The following is a 15,073-nucleotide window of genomic DNA, read 5'->3' as shown; positions in this document are numbered from 1 at the left end:
TTGGTGACCCAGTTTTTGTGGTCAAAATAAATTTGGAGGACAATGAATAAGCTGTTATCTGAAGAGTACTTTTAATGGCTGGACATACAAATTTGTGTTCTAATGACAATTGAAGACCTAAAAATAGAAATGGCTGTTAGAGTCCGTTTTAATGACTTCTAACTCTCAACACACCGGGTGTCCAGAAGAACATGAAGACAGTTAGCACTGGATTGGGGAAAAGAGGGGGCACATTCACGTATCTTAACTGCAAGCTTTCTTCCTGGAGCCTTTAATTTGCTCTCCCCCTAGAGGACTAGGATGCAGCTGAGCACCAAAGCAAACCCAAACTCCAGAGGAACCTGAATGACTTTCCCTCTCCTTTTTTTCTTTGGACTGCTCCCATGGCTAGTTTTCTGAGAGCCCTGTGGCATATCCCAAGCTGGTCCCTGGGAAAGATCTGGTTCGTAACAAGTAAGACATTGGTTAGTAACAAATAACGATTGCTTACGAGGAACATCAAAACATTACAAGAAAGTGTCAGGTGCCTACCGTCCAGAATGCTTGGTCTATTTTTGCCAGAGGGTTTACAGTATGTTCTGTTGGGTTAGTCAGTTTTTCTTCTCAGTCCCTCTCTTTTTGGCTTGGACTAAGATAAATTCTAAATAGTTTAACTCAGTGGCTTATTGGCGCTTGGGATCTGCTCCCCTGGCCAGCTCTGTGTTGGGAGGATCTGGTATTGTTTTCATTGCTTCCTGCCGATAGTATTCATCAGCACGAGAGGAGAAGCTGAAGGAGGTTGCACCAAAGTATTCTGTGTTTAGTAAAGAGCCTGTGACTGCAGAAAGGCACACAGCGGGTTTTCCATGGGGGATGTGTAGCCATGCTCCCTGATATCTTAGGATGTTTCAGGGGGAAAAAAAATCATTTGGGAAAAAGCATGATCTGTTACAATGAACGTTTGTTTGGAAGGCTTCTCTGAAATCCTTGGCTTTGAGTTTCAAGAGGCCACAGTCCAGTCATTGCCAGGCTTATGGGAAGCATGTTCATTGCCAGCCTGAGTGGTCCCCGGAACCTTCTGACCTCTGGCTGTGTTGGGCCAGGACAGTGGCCCCTGGTATGGGTAGGCAGTGAGGATGCAGTGTGTTTGCAGCAAAAGCTTCCATTCTGCAGACGCTCCAATGAGCCTAGCAGGTTCGGTCCAGCCCGGAGGCGGGCAGACACACTTGCTTAGGCGAGTACTAGCTGCCTTTCTCCGCGGGTTCCAGGGGCGGGCATGTAAAGCAAATGACGAGAAGAGGAGCTAGGTCCAGTTAGGGTTGCCGGCATACGTCTGCCCTGGAAGCATCACTGGCCTGGGACGTGGGCGCACATTGCTGTGCTCAGGAGCTGAGCCCAGATGACCACAGAGCTTGATCTCTACCCGCTGTGGCTTGCAGGGCCCGCTCCAAACCCTGGGGCCAAGTGGCTCCCTAACGAGGTTTCCCCTGGGGCTCCCGGTTCCTGAGCAGAGAGAAGCAACTGCAGGAGGGTAGAGGGATCCCAGCAGGGAGTCGGGCCAGAAGGTCCTGTTCTGTGTTCTTGTACAATCCCTGGTACCCACTGCACCTGGCACACAGCAAAAACAGTTGGGGTGGGGGCTGGGCGGCAGCATCGTACTTCCTGGGGGTGAGAAAATGTCAATGTATTCAGCACACAGAACCCCCACATACCACTAACATTCACCGAGTGTGAATTTAAACAAAAAGTCACCGAAATTAGATGGGAAGGTATCCGAAATGTCACTTTAACACATGCCAAGCATGGAGAACAGTGATAAAAGGGGTTCCTGTGGATCCGGGCTATGGAAACCGGCTTAAGTTCTCCAGATGTTCAGGGTTTAATCACCCATTAAAATCGGCAAAAACAATGAATTCTCTCAGGCCCCGGGAAATTCATTTTCCTCTCGGGAATGAAGAGGGCCCTGATCCAAGTCCTCATTTGACAAAGCTGAGGAAGGGTTGCTGGCAATCATCCCTCTTCTAAAGGAGGTTAGAGCAAGGACGGCAGGCTTACGGCAGAGACCTGCTTCTTTCTGCTCTGATTTCCAGCAGCTTGGCCCCCCCCCCCCCCCCGCGCCCGGGACTCAGGAGATGCACTGGTGGGACCTGGGGCGAAGCCTGGGGAGGCCCCGGAGGGCAGGTGAGCCTCAAGGCCTGCAAAAACACAGGCTTCTCTATCAGGTACATTGCTCTTCCCAGGCTGTTCGCGTTTGATGGGGGGAGGAGGGGTGGGGTCTAAGTTAGGGCTTACAAACACACACACACACACACACACACACACGTGTATGTCAGTTTAGCATTTGTATCAGCATATTTCAAACTGTAACAAATCTTCCCTTAGAGAAACATCCTTCAATTTCATTAAATTAGTAGTTGGCAAATTTATGTGGCCTTGAAACCCATTCCATATAAACCCTTTTCCCCTCTAATATTTTATAATGAAAAATTCTTTTTAAAGATTTATTTATTCGACAGAGAGAGAGAGAGAGCACAAGCAGGGGGAGTGGGAGAGAGAGAAGCAGACTCCCCATGGAGCAGGGAGCCCGATGCGGGGCTCCATCCCAGGACCCTGAGATCATGACCTGAGCTGAAGGCATATGCTTAGCAACTGAGCCACCCAAGTGTCCCATCATGAAAAATTTTAAGTCTACACTAACTTCGTAAGAATTCCACAATGAGAACCCACGTAGACACCACCTAGTTTCTACTGCTGTTTTATTAACTTGCTTTATCACATATCAATCCATTTGTCTTTTTATCCATCTATCAGTTATTTTTTTATTATGTTAATCACCATACACTACATCATTAGTTTTAGATATACTGTTCCATGATTCATTGTGTGTGCATAACACCCAGTGCTCCATGCAGTACGTGCCCTCTTTAATACCCATCACCAGGCTAACCCATCCCCCATCCCCCCACCACCCTCCCCTCTAAAACCCTCAGTTTGTTTCTCAGAGTCCATCGTCTCTCATGGTTCGTCTCCCCCTCTGATCCCCCCCTTCATTTTTCCCTTCCTGCTATCTTCTTTTTTTTCTTCTTTTTAACATATAATGTCTTACTTGTTTCAGAGGTACAGGTCTTTGATTCAACAGTCTTACACAATTCACAGAGCTCACCATAGCACATACCCTCCCCAGTGTCTATCACCCAGTCACCCCATCCCTCCCACCCCACCCCCCACTCCAGCAACTCTCAGGTTGTTTTCTGAGATTAAGAATTCCTCCTATCAGTGAGGTCATATGATACATGTCTTTCTCTGATTGACTTATTTCGCTCAGCATAATACCCTCCAGTTCCATCCACGTCGTTGCAAATGGCAAAATTTCATTCCTTTAGATGGCTGCATAATATTCCACTGTGTGTGTGTGTGTGTGTATCTCACATGTTCTTTATCAATTCATCTGTCGATGCACATCTTGGCTCTTTCCACAGTTTGGCTATTGTGGACATTGCTGCTATAAACATCGGGGTGCACGTACCCCTTCAGATCCCTACATTTGTATCTTTGGGGTAAACACCCAGTACTGCAATGGCTGGATCGTATGGTAGCTCTATTTTCAACTTTTTGAGGAACCTCCATACTGTTTTCCAGAGTGGCTGCACCACCTTGTATTCCCACCAACAGTGTAGGAGGGTTCCCCTTTCTCCGCATCCCCACCAACATCTGTCCTTTCCTGACTTGTTAATTTTAGCCATTCTGACTGGTGTGAGGTGGTATCTCATTGAGGTTTTGATTTGGATTTCCCTGATGCCGAGCGATATTGAGCACTTTTTCATCTGTCTGTTGGCCATTTGGATGTCTTCTTTGGAAAAACGTCTATTCATGTTTTCTGCCCATTTCTTGATTGGATCATTTGTTCTTTGGGTGTTGAGTTTAAGAAGTTCTTTATAGATTTTGGATACTAGCCCTTTATCTGTAGTGTCATTTGCAAATATCTTCTCCCATTCTGTCGGTTGTCTTTTGGTTTTGTTGACTGTTTCTTTTGCTCTGCAAAAGCTTTTTATCTTGATGAAGTCCCAATAGTTCATTTTTGCCCTTGCTTCCCTTGCCTTTGGCGATGTTTCTAGGAAGAAGTTGCTGCGGCTGAAGTCGAAGAGGTTGCTGCCTGTGTTCTCCTTTAGGATTTTGATGGACTCCTGTCTCACATTGAGGTCTTTCAACCATTTGGAGTCTATTTTTGTGTGTGGTGTAAGAAAATGGCCCAGTTTCATTCTTCTGCATGTGGCTGTCCAATTTTCCCAACACCATTTGTTGAAGAAACTGTCTTTTTTCCACTGGGTATTCTTTTCTGCTTTGTCGAAGATTAGTTGACCATAGAGTTGAGGGTCCATTTCTGGGCTCTCTAATCTGTTCCATTGATCTATGTGTCTGTTTTTGTGCCAGTACCATGCTGTCTTGATGATGACAGCTTTGTTATAGAGCTTGAAGTCCAGAATTGTGATGCCACCAGCTTTGCTTTTCTTTTTCAACATTCCTCTGGCTATTCGGGGTCTTTTCTGGTTCCATACAAATTTTAGGATTATTTGTTCCATTTCTTTGAAAAAAAGTTGATGGTATTTTGATGGGGATTGCATTGAATGTGTAGATTGCTCTAGGTAGCATTGACATCTTCACAGTATTTGTTCTTCCAATCCATGAGCATGGAACATTTTCCCATTTCTTTGTGTCTTCCTCAGTTTCTTTCATGAGTATTTTATAGTTTTCTGAGTACAGATCCTTTGCCTCTTTGGTTAGATTTATTCCTAGGTATCTTATGGTTTTGGGTGCAATTGTAAATGGGATCGACTCCTTAATTTCTCTTTCTTCTGTCTTGTTGTTGGTGTATAGGAATGCCACTGATTTCTGTGCATTGATTTTATATCCTGCCACTTGACTGAATTCCTGTAGGAGTTCTAGCAGTTTTGGGGTGGAGTCTTTTGGGTTTTCCACATAAAGTATCATATCATCTCCAAACAGTGAGAGTTTGACTTCTCCTTTGCCAATTTGGATGCCTTTTATTTCTTTTTGTTGTCTGATTGCTGTGGCTAGGACTTCTAATACTATGTTGAATAGCAGTGGTGATAGTGGACATCCCTGCCGTGTTCCTGACCTTAGGGGGAAAGCTCTCAGTTTTTCCCCATTGAGAATGATATTCGCTGTGGGTTTTTCATAGATGGCTTTTATGATATTGAGGTATGTACCCTCTATGCCTAGACTCTGAAGAGTTTTGATCAAGAAAGGATGCTGTACTTTGTCAAATGCTTTTTCTGCATCTATTGAGAGGATCATATGGTTCTTGTTCTTTCCTTTATTAATGTATTGTATCACATTGATTTGTGGATGTTGAACCAACCTTGCAGCCCAGGGATAAATCCCACTTGGTCGTGGTGAATAATCCTTTTAATGTACTGTTGGATCCTATTGGCTAGTATTTTGGTGAGAATTTTTGCATCCATGTTCATCAAGGATACTGGTCTGTAATTCTCGTTTTTGGTGGGGTCTTTGGTTTGGGGATCAAGGTAATGGTGGCCTCATAAAATGAGTTTGGAAGTTTTCCTTCCATTTTTATTTTGGAACAGTTTCAGAAGAATAGGTATTAATTCTTCTTTAAATGTTTGGTAGAATTCCCCTGGGAAGCCATCCGGCCCTGGGCTTTTGTTTTTTGGGAGATTTTGGATGACTGCTTCAATTTCCTTAGTGGTTATAGGTCTGTTCAGGTTTTCTATTTCTTTCTGGTTCAGTTTTGGTAGTTGATACATCTCTAGGAATGCATCCATTTCTTCCAGGTTATCTAATTTGCTGGCATAGAGTTGCTCATGATATGTTCTTATAATTGTATTTCTTTGGTGTTGGTTGTGATCTCTCCTCTTTCATTCATGATTTTGTTGATTTGGGTCATTTCTCTTTTCTTTTTGATAAGTCTGGCCAGGGGTTTATCAATCTTGTTAATTCTTTCAGAGAACCAGCTCCTAGTTTCATTCATCAGTTCTACTGTTCTTTTGGTTTATTTCATTGATTTCTGCTCTGATCTTTATTATTTCTCTTCTCCTGCTGGGTTAGGCTTTATTTGCTGTTACACTTTCCTCTTAGGACTGCCTTTGCTGCATCCCAAAGATTTGGAACAGTTGTGTCTTCATTTTCATTTGTTTCCCTGAATTTTTTTAATTCTTTTTTAATTTCCTGGTTGACTGACCCATTCATTCTTTAGTAGGATGCTCTTTAGCCTCCATGTATTTGAGTTCTTTCTGACTTTCCTCGTGTGATGGAGTTCTAGTTTCAAAGCATTGTGGTCTGAAAATAGGCAGGGAATGATCCCAATCTTTTGGTACCAGTTGAGACCTGATTTGTGACCTAGGATGTGATCTATCCTGGAGAGTGTTCCATGGGCACTAGAGAAGAATGTGTATTCTTTTGTTTGGGATGGAATGTTCTGAATATATCTGTGAAGTCCATTTGGTCCAGTGTGTCATTTAAAGTCTTTATTTCTTTGTTGATTTTTTGCTTAGATGATCTGTCCATTTCAGTGTGGGGAGTGTTAAAGTCCCCCACTATTATTGTATTGTTGTTAATGTGTTTCTTTGCTTTTGTTATTGATTGGCTTATATAATTGGCTGCTCCCATGTTAGGGGCATAGATATTTACAATTGTTGGATCTTCTCGTTGGATAGACCCTTTAAGTAGGATATAGTGTCCTGCCTCATCTCTTATTACAGTCTTTGGTTTAAACTCTAAATTGTCTGATATAAGGATTGCCACCCCAGCTTTCTTTTGGTGTCCAGTAGCATGGTAAATGGTTTTCCACCCCCTCACTTTCAATCTGGGGTTGTCTTTGGGTCTAAAATGAGTCTCTTGCAGACAGCATATCAATGGGTCTTGTTTTTTTATCCAATCTGATAGCCTCTGTCTTTTGATTAGGGCATTTAGCCCATTTACATGCAGGGTAACTATTGAAAGATAGGAATTTAGTGCCATTGTATTGCCTGTAAGGTGACTGTTACTGTATATTGTCTGTGTTCCTTTCTGGTCTGTGTTGCTTTTAGGCTCTCTCTTTGCTTAGAGGACCCCTTTCAAGATTTCTTGTAGGGTTGGTTTCGTGTTTGCAAATTCCTTTAGTTTTTGTTTGTCCTGGAAGCTTTTTATCTCTCCTTCTATTTTCAATGACAGCCTAGCTGGATATAGTATTCTTGGCTGCATATTTTTCTCATTTAGTGCTCCGAATATATCCTGCCAGTCCTTTCTGGCCTGCCAGGTCTCTGTGGATAGGTCTATACGTTACAGACCTCTTGTCCTGAGCTGCTTTCAGGATTTTCTCTTTGTCTCTGAGACTCGTAAGTTTTACTATTAGATGTTGGGGTATTGACCTATTTTTATTGATTTTGAGTGGGGTTCTCTGTGCCTCCTAGATTTTGATGCCTGTTTTCTTCCCCAAATTAGGGAAGTTCTCTGCTATAATTTGCTCCAATATACCTTCTGCCCCTCTCTCTCTTTCTTCTTCTTCTTCTGAGATCCCTGTTATTCTAATATTGTTTTGTCTTATGGTATCACTTATCTCTCGAACTCTGCCCTCATGATCCAGTAGTTGTTTATCTCTCTTTTTCTCAGCTTCTTTATTTTCCATCATTTGTTTTTCTATATCACTAATTCTCTCTTCTGCCTCATTTATCCTAGCAGTTAGAGCCTCCATTTTTGATTGCACCTCATTAATAGCCTTTTTGATTTTGACTTGGTTAGATTTTAGTTCTTTTATTTCTCCAGAAAGGGTTTCTCTAATATCTTCCATTCTTTTTTCAAGCCCAGCTAGTATCCTCAAAATCATCATTCTGAACTCTAGTTCTGACATCTTACTAATGTCCGTATTGATTAGGTCCTTGGCAGTCGGTACTGCCTCTTGTTCTTTTTTTTTGAGGTGATTTTTTTCTGTTTTGTCGTTTTGTCCAGAGGATAATAGATGAATGAAAGAACAAAATGCTAACAGGGTAACAATGTCCCCAGAAAATATACACTAAACAAATCAGAAGAGACCTGAAACCGGGGGAAAAGAAAGAGAAAGAAAGAAAAAAGAAAAAAAAAAAAGAAAAAAAGATAAAAACAAAGCAAAAAAACCCCAGAATATGATCAAGTATGATTAGGCTGGTGTATAGATCAGTGCCACACACTAGATTTTGGACGTATTTTGGTCTTTTAGAAGAAAGTGCCTCCCAAAATTTTAAAGAAAGAAAAACTTACATATGTACAAAAATAAGGTTTAATACGATGAAGGGATGGAATATGACTGTAAAGATGAAAATTACGAAGATTTTATAAAGGAATTGTTAAGAAGTTGGTTGAAAAAAGAAAGAAGAGGATTTAAAAAAAAAAGGAGAGAATGTGATCAGGCAGGAGACTAGAACCAAGCCATACATTAGAGATTTAGGGTATATTTTGGTCTGTTAGAAGAAACTGTATCCCAAAATTTTAAAGAGAGAACAATTTATATATATATATATACCAAAAATAAGGTTAACTACTATGAAGGGATAGAAAAAGACTTTTCCAGATAGTGGTTGCTTTTCTGTTCAGAGAGTTGCTGCTAGTCTTTTCTTCGATCTCCTGTTGAGTTCGTAGGTGTTCAGAATGGTTTGATCCCTATCTAGCTGAATTCCTGGGACCAGACGAAATTTAGGTCTCCTACTCCTCTGCCATCTTGCTCCTCCCCCCATCTATCAGTTATTTTTTGAATGCATTTCAAAGTAAATTGCAGACACTTCTCCTGAAATACTTAAGCATTCATATCACTAAAATTCAAAATTTGTTCCCAGATTTTTTTTTTTGAGGTAAAATTTATAGGTGAAGAAATACATAAATCTTAAGTGTATATTTGCTGTTTTGACAAATGCACACACCTTTGTAATCCAAACACCTGTCATGATACAGTACATTACCATCTCCTTTCTACCCCTTCCCCATCAGTCTTGGCCAGCCCCCTACCCTACGGTAACTCCCAGAGGCAAACATCTCCTGTACCTACCCTTGTTTTCCACTATTGATTTTTCCCCCACATATAGTATGCATGTTCTCTCTGCGTCTGCTTAGTTCATTCTGCATAATATGTTTAGATTCATCCATGTTGCTGTGTGTGTTGATAATCCATTCCTTTTTATTAGCGACTAGTATTCCATTGAATAAATGTACCACAGTGAGTTTACCCACTCTTCTGTAGATTGATACCTGGACAGTTTCCAAGTTGTGGATATTATGAATAAAGCAGCTTACAATATTCTAGTATGCTTTTTTTCTGCTTATGTGCGTGCATGTATGTGTATGTGTGTGTGTGCACATGCATGCATAAATGTGTGCACCTGTGCATGTACTTAGGTTTATATGTTGTCATCTCTCATGGATAAATACTGCCCAGGTGTGGGATTGCTGGATCATAAGGTTAATGTATGTTTAAGTTTGTAAGAAATGACCAGACCTGCCTCTAGGAAATGTTCCTTGCTCTTAAAAAGAGAACCCCGGGTAGAAACAAAACAAAGAAAACCCTTCCTTTGGGCAAGGTTGTGTCTAGATAAGATGCCCAGACATCTGCAGCCCTGAGGACAGAGCTGACACATGGAAAGGAACCGGGTCATCGGTGACAAATTAGACCTTGGTGTCACCAGCTGCGGGGCTGCCTTCCTTGGAGTTAGGTGAGCTAATAACATTCCTTGTTATTTAAAACAGTTTGAATCAGAGATTCTTTTATTTTTTTATTTTATTTTTTAAAGATTTTATTTATTCATTTGACACAGAGAAGAGTACAAGCAGGGGGAGGGGCAGAAGGAGAGGGAGAAGCAGACTCCCCGCAGAGCAGGGAGCCTGATGCGGGGCTTGATCGCAGGACCCCGGGATCATGACCTGAACCAAAGGCATATGCTTAACCCACTGAGCCACCCAGGCATCCCTGAATCAGAGATTCTTTTAAAAAAATGTATAGAGTTGTGCTCACTTCGGCAGCACATATACTAAAAGTTGGAACGATACAGAGAAGATTAGGATGGCCCTGAGCCAGGGTGATGCGAAAATTCATGAAGTGTCCATATTTTTGAGATGTGCACTGGGTGTCGTATGGAAGTGATGAATCACTGAATTCTACTCCAGAAACCAACATTGCACTGTATGTTAACGGACGAAATTTAACTTAAAAAATGTATAGAGTAAAAATATTTTTATAGGGGCGCCTGGGTGGCTCAGATGGTTAAGCGTCTGCCTTCAGCTCAGGTCACGATCCCAGAGTCCTGGGATCGAGTCCCACATCGGGCTCCCTGCTCCTTGGGAGCCTGCTTCTCCCTCTGCCTCTCTCTCTTTCTCTGTCTCTCATGAATAAACAAATAAAATTTAAAAAATAATATTTTTATAAACTACTGAAGTATCACATACATACAGAAAAGTGCATACAGAATAATTCCCACAAACCGGATATAGGTTAGTGACTGGCCTCCAGGTGGAAGAACAACGTGACCTGTCACAGGGCAGCCTCGGGGAAATGGGCCATACCACATGCCATCAAAATTACAAGTGCAAACATAACAGTTGAGGCCCAGTTGAGTTCACTGGGGCATCCCACCAAACGTGTAAGGAGTGCCCCACAAAAACGAAGTCAGACTTCCCCTTGAGAAAGCCCCCTCCCCTCCTGGTCTCCCCAGGCCCCCCACCTCCTCCTGTAGCCACTCCGTCCACACGGGTTTCGCTCCCATAGTCTCTCTCCAAATCCCGCTCTGCTTGCCCAGTTCGTTGTGCAAGGCCGAGCCGTCGCGTTAGCTGAAAGAGCCACCACCGAGTGTCCCTCAGCACATCCTGGGGTGCACGGTGAGCAGGAGGGGGACACCACTGTCACAGAGTCGCCCCACCACGCACCCCTGGTCCCCATGGGACCGGCCAAAACGGGAGAGGCCAGGAAATAAGCCGTGTGACTTTGGACGCATGTCTACTGGGCCTCGGCTGTTATTTTATTTGTGAAGTGGGTCGAATGACGGTAGCTACTTCCTAGGGCCGTTCTGGGGGTGGAACGTAAAGGGCTTCCATGTATCAAGGGGGCTTGTGTTCTGGGGTTTAGGGGATAGCGTCTTTCCAGTTTCCACCCTACGCAGGAAGGGATGCTTCCCACGGAGTGCCATCAGCGGGAGCACCGAAGATCACCCATGTCACTGGAGCCAGACCCAGAAGGGGCCACCTGCTGGGTCCCTGTGCAGAGCTGCCTGCAGAGCTCAGCTGGCCCCACACGGGGGCATCAAGGCGTCAAGTGGCCTTGTGCAGGGTTTGTGAGGGAAAGCGTATTCTCGTGGAGACCTCAATCCAATTGTAAGACCTCCAATTAGAATACACTTTGAACAACTACATATGAACACAGAGTGAGAATAAGCTACAAATGCAGTTTCAGGTTTTTGGTCTAGGATGCACCACCGCTAAGTGGACCTCAGGTGGAAATAAAAATGTAGTGGGGGGGGGGGCGGGTGTGCATCATGGAGACTGGAAGACCATTACAACTGTAGATAAAGAAAAATTTGGACAAATCAGAACAGAGTCAATAGCTAAAGCTTCTCTTCTCAGAAACTGACCTTTAGAGATACTTATATTAATTGGATATTAAATCGTACACCAGTATTCCCCAAAGTTCATCCATTACTGCATAGCTGACATGATTTTTCCCCATAATTATCACTTGTACTATTTTTAATTAGCATTTTTCCTTCAATGAGTTCTTTAAAAAAATGGCTTTAGCCTCACTCTATAATTTACAACTCTAATTCACATCAAAGCCACTACATAACCATCAAAAGAAAAAGTGTCCACTCTGTGCCACTGAAAAGCCATCACCCTTTGCAATCGATTTTCTCCTGTCATGGACTTTGCAGATAGTGGCTCACTCCCCAGCCAATCTCAGCAAGCCGTGTTCATAAGGTCCTGAGCTAAAGAATGTCTCCAGAGACGTTTTGCAGAGAAACCCAAAGCTTGGTTCTCCTCAACCAAACCCACGGCTCTCACACAGTTCCCCGTCTCAGCCAAGGTCGATGGCGCTCTACCGGGTCTTCAGCCCAGAAGGCAGTGAAATCACTCTTGCCTCCCATCTTTCTCCCACCCTTGTAAGCCCGACAGGAAATCCTGTTGGCTCTGCCTTCAAACACACCCCTGTTCGGACTGCTTCGCATCATCTCCATCTCCAGCCCTCATCCACACCTTTTGGTTGGGTATCGTGAAAGCCTCTACCTTGTCTCTCTGCTTCTCAACCCACTTTTCTGCAGCGTGTGTTCCCGATGGAACCAGGGTGACAGATACACTGGAAAGCTCTCCAGAGGCCAGATCGTGCCACCGCTCTCCCCGTAGATGTCTGATGATGTCCCATCCACAACACAGCAACGTCAAAAGTCCTTCAGTCCTTCCTGACCGCCATCCCCTGCACGTCCACCCCACGCGTCTTGGCCCCACATCAGCTGCTCCTGTCTTGGTCTCTCTGCTCAGGCCACCCTGGCCATCTGCTCCTTCTTCCACCCAGCAAGCACATTCTTGTCTGGGGATCTTTACACGTGCCCCTCCTTTTTCCATGAATGCTTTTCCTCGGGCATAAACACGGCTTGTCCTTTCTCCCACTTCCTTCAGGTGCCTATCAGAGAGGGCTTCTCTGATTACACCATGTTCAGCAACCTTCGCTCACCTCTTATTTTGCTTTCTTCTTCTTAGCATGTATCACCTAACAGATCACCTTTAATTTTATTTTCTGTCTGTCTCCTCCCATTTAGAATGGAAGCATCGTGGGAAGATGCTTAAGACTTTGTTTTGGCCTAAAAGAGTAGGCTTGGCAAATAGTAGGCATTTAAGAAATACATGAATAAATACTGGACTGCAGAAATACCATCTGACCATTACAGTCAAGGGTCTGGTGCCCAGAAAGAGCAGAACCAGGTAGGGAGCACCACCTGCCCCAGATCCTAGTTCTCTACCTTACAGTCATAGTTATGCTTCCTGTTACATGGGTAGCGTTCTTCCTGATTCACATATTCATTCATTATTATGTAATGATATTACATGGAGCTACTTTCTCTGCTACATGGGCTGCTGCCCATTACATGAGTCACTGAATCAAGCCAGTAAGATCTTTAAAATGTACTCAGTTGAATTTTGTTTTTTGAGCAGTTCCAAGAGCGAGTGCTCCAGGAAACAAAGAAGTGACACATGGCCTTTGTGACCCAGACTCAGAAGTCACATGGCAGAGTTTCCATGTTCTCTGGTTGTCATTATGGGCAGTCACAAGCCCACCCAGCTTTCGGGGGGAGATGACACAGATCCCCACTTTTCCACCAATGGAAGGTCAAAGAATTTGCAGCTGTGTTTTTGAGCTGCCTCAGGGAGGTATGACTCAGTTAAGAGGGGGGGGGAATAATTGGGAAAGTATTTTGAGGATAAAAGTTTGAGCAGGGGTAGGACAGGGCAGGTACGTTTAGGAACCATCAAGAGACCCATGTGCCTGAATGGGAGACTGGCAAGGAGAAATGTCAAAGCCAAACGCAAAGGCTTGGCTAGGTGAGTGCGAATACCTGGTTTAGGAGTCTAGTCTTTAGTCTGTAGACAGGTGGTGTTTAAAACGGTTTGCTTACATATCCCTAAGGGAATTTTGAAAAACACATTTTTAGGCTTGTATCCATTTTTTTCCCCATAATTTACAAGTAATTGCAAAGGTCAGCAGCTCTATGTGGTCATTCAGGCTGACGGAGGTTTTCCACCTTCTTCTTTCTGTGACAACCAAGGTCACTGCGGATACCTCCCTCCAAATCTGTGCTGCAGTCTGGAGGAGCTCATGTGGGAAGGTGTTATGGGCCAAGGATGCATTGGTGCAGGTCACTTCCACTCACTCTCTGTTGGCCAGACCTCAGTTAATGGCCACTCCTGATGGCAGGGGACACCAGGATGGAGCGAGGAACACAGAGTTTGTGGAAGAGCTAGCGGTCCTCACTACAGAGCATCTATTTGTACAGCATTCAGCACATTTGCTGGCATTCGGGAAGCATTCAACACAGAGCCTGCTGCCATTATTAACACTATTATTATTATTTATTATTATTACACGTTCAGTCTGCAGGTTGTGTTCTGTGCCCCAGTGGATGTGCACTCCCTACGCTGGAGCTCAGAGGCCCCCAAGGTAGATGCACTTTAGGCAAGGGAGGCCCCGGAGCCCTGGAGCCCAATTCGTAGCTCATAAACCTCAGCCGGCAACTCGGCCGCCCGGGTCAGTGGGCTGCAGACGGAACCTGTGCTAAGTCCTGGCCCAGCTCCCCATGCGGCTGTTTGTCCATCTCCTGACTGCCTTCAACAATCCACCGCCCCCACCCCACCCTTCTCCCTGCCTTGCACCCAACTTCTACCTCCAGGAGTCCCAGGGTGGACTCCGAGACGCCTGGAGAAAGCCAGGGACTGGCCCTGGGCCGAGAGGCAAGTTTCCGTCCCCGTAGCTGCTGGAGAAGCTGCCCCAGCTTTAAGAAGTCGAGGCTTTTGGGCTTGCTGTGTGGGGACATGGGTGGAATGTCGCCGACTTCCAAGAACGGATCGAACATTCAGTCTTTGCTTTCTTTTCCCTGCCGCTGATACCTGGGCCCCAAGAGTTGGAAGAAAAAACTTTTCCCCTAGGGATTCTAGAAGCCACGGAGACTAACACAAGGGCCTCACTGCAGGAAACGGACGTTTGGTTTTGTCCTGGGAAGGCCCCTGGGGACAATGGAAACACTGCTTTATTTGCTTCCCTAAACTCCCAACTTTAAACGCCTACTATCAATTTCTTTATGTAGTTACAACCTTTCTAGACAAGCGGGCCATCCCCTGGTCCAGAGCTTAACTCCTTCATTCAAAATGACCCGAATTCACATCTCCGGGCGGATCTGTCCTGCCAAGTCTCTGCTGGGTGCTGGGTGGTGGGTGCGGTGGAGACAAAATGTACTCTTTTCCAAATCAAACAGAAGAAGCAGGTGTGCCCGAGTGCGTGCGCGTGTGTATGTGCACAGTGCAAAGTGACAAGCTCCAGGTGTGATCTCCCAGGGCTGGTGCTGGGTTTTTCCACAAG

General features: G+C 44.4%; 1 non-coding gene across 1 annotated transcript; it reads left to right on the top strand.

Annotated features, from left to right (window-relative positions):
• The first annotated feature begins 9,965 nt into the window (after window positions 1-9,965).
• Window positions 9,966-10,072, top strand: LOC123847217 (U6 spliceosomal RNA). The gene has a single exon (XR_006791466.1). It is a non-coding gene; the product is annotated as a U6 spliceosomal RNA (small nuclear RNA).
• Window positions 10,073-15,073: the final 5,001 nt, after the last annotated feature.

Source organism: Mirounga angustirostris, unplaced genomic scaffold, assembly GCF_029215605.1.
Source record: "Mirounga angustirostris isolate CCGP_5_RB_7025 unplaced genomic scaffold, mMirAng1.0.hap1 SCAF_6, whole genome shotgun sequence".
In the NCBI taxonomy this organism is placed as follows: Eukaryota; Metazoa; Chordata; class Mammalia; order Carnivora; family Phocidae; genus Mirounga; species Mirounga angustirostris.
This window is presented reverse-complemented; position numbering and strand designations above follow the sequence as displayed.